This window comes from Pristis pectinata, chromosome 1 (genome assembly GCF_009764475.1).
Source record: "Pristis pectinata isolate sPriPec2 chromosome 1, sPriPec2.1.pri, whole genome shotgun sequence".
Taxonomy (NCBI): Eukaryota; Metazoa; Chordata; class Chondrichthyes; order Rhinopristiformes; family Pristidae; genus Pristis; species Pristis pectinata.
In genome coordinates this window covers 102,702,948-102,704,948 of record NC_067405.1, presented here as the reverse complement: position 1 = coordinate 102,704,948, position 2,001 = coordinate 102,702,948, and positions in this window count along the sequence as shown.

Here is a 2,001-nt window from a genome sequence, read left to right as displayed (position 1 = left end):
AGAAAAATCTTACTTTTTAACGGATCATTCCGACTCATTGCTCACAACAAATCTTAAGCTTTTTTTTTGCCCTGCTTATTCGATCCTTTTCAACTTCCCATCACATCCGTAACAAACCTTTAAAATGAGATTACCACGCCTCCATGCCCGCGGCTCCCTGCACTGTAGTGTTAGACTATTCCATCGCATTCAGTTAACAGAGGATAGTAAGTTCTGTTGATATATCGCTTTCTAAGAAAGTGCTTTAATGAAAAAAATTGTTTACCTTAAGAATGTGTAAACGGTGCTATATAGGAATACGTTTATCCCAGTTTTGTGTAAGACTTCGAATGTATTGAGATTTATTTTTCTATTGGAAAAAATAAACAGTCTGCCACCATTAAAATTGGGAGAATTTAGTAATTTAACAACTGAGTCTTTATGTTTGACCGATACTGTTATTTTAGAGCTTTGTGAGAACCATCAACTCTGAGCACTGAATACACATTATCCCAAGCAAATGTTCACGTATGCATGTTGATTCTTGCATTTCCAAATTTTAATGGCTGATAATTTCTCATGTGCTTATTGTGTTATCTAGTCGGAGACCATGGGTCATTGTGAATTTTATGACTGAATAATAGCCATGGTTATCGTGTAACTGGGCTCTGACCATGATGTGTTTAGTGACGTTGAACACTTATCAGTTTCCCAGATGTATCCCTATTAAAGGAGTGGGGCTTGAACTACTCTTTACATGTGTGTCTCTCTCTGCCAGGTTTCCAGTTCAACGCGGATATCTACGTATACAATACGGTAAGAGTGCATTTGAATGGTAAATACGCCTCATTTCAGCACTGCACATACTTAACAAATGTCAGAGGACAAACACTGCCCGGCTTCGACAATTGCTAATAAAGTCTAATTTATTTCACGCCTCCATGATCTGCTCGTAAAGTTTTGGCTTTGATGTACACGTGACTATCTCGTTGCTACTTGTATTTTGAAAGCTGAGACAACCTTGCATCATAAAAACATCGACATACGCAGCTGGCCGGTCTGACGGGTAGATAACAGAATCACGGGATGGTTACAGTATGGAAGGAGACCATTCGGCGAGTCCATACCGGCTCTGACAAGAGCAATCCAGTCTGTTCGCTTCCCGCCCTCTCGCCATAACCACACAACTTCTGTCCATGACAGTGCATTCCTGACCCCAAACACCCGCCTTGTTTTCAAAATAAGTCACGTTGGTTCCTTGGTCATTCACCTTCACTATATCTGCTCTGTCCCGACATGAATTTAAATATCTTTATCAGGTCTCCTTGCGACCGTCTCTGTTCCAAGGAGAACACCCCCAGTCCATTCACATCACCAAAACCTTTCGTCTTGGAATCATTTTGGTAAATTTCTTCTGCATTCTCTCCAAAGACTTTATATCTATCCTAACCCACAGAGACACAACACTCAAGTTGTGACCGACCTAATTCAACGTGACCCAGCTGTTTCTTGTACTCTATGTCTCTATGTACAAAGCCTAGGATCCAATGTGCATTGTTAACTGCCCTGGCAATTTCAATGAATGACGCACAAAACTCCCAAACCCATTTCTCCTTGTACCCCTTTCATAATTGTACCCTTTAGTTTATATCGTGTTTTCCCATTCTTCCTACCAAGATACACACTTTATATATCTCGACGTTAAATTTCATCTGCCACATGTTTACCCATTTCACCAGCCTCCTCACAGTTCTAAGTTTAGTGTCATCAAAAAAAATTGGGAAATTGTGGCCCATACACCCAAATCTAATCATTAATATATATTAAGAAAAACTGTGGCCCTGGAATGAACCCCAGGAAACTCCACAGTACACTTTCCTCCTGCCTGATAAACAACCTTGACGTCTCTCCATTTCCTGTTACTTACCCAATTTCCTGTCCAAGCCACCGCAACCCATTTTATTGCATGCCATTCAATCCCGATGACGTCTGTTGTGTGACATTTTATTAAATGCCTTTTGG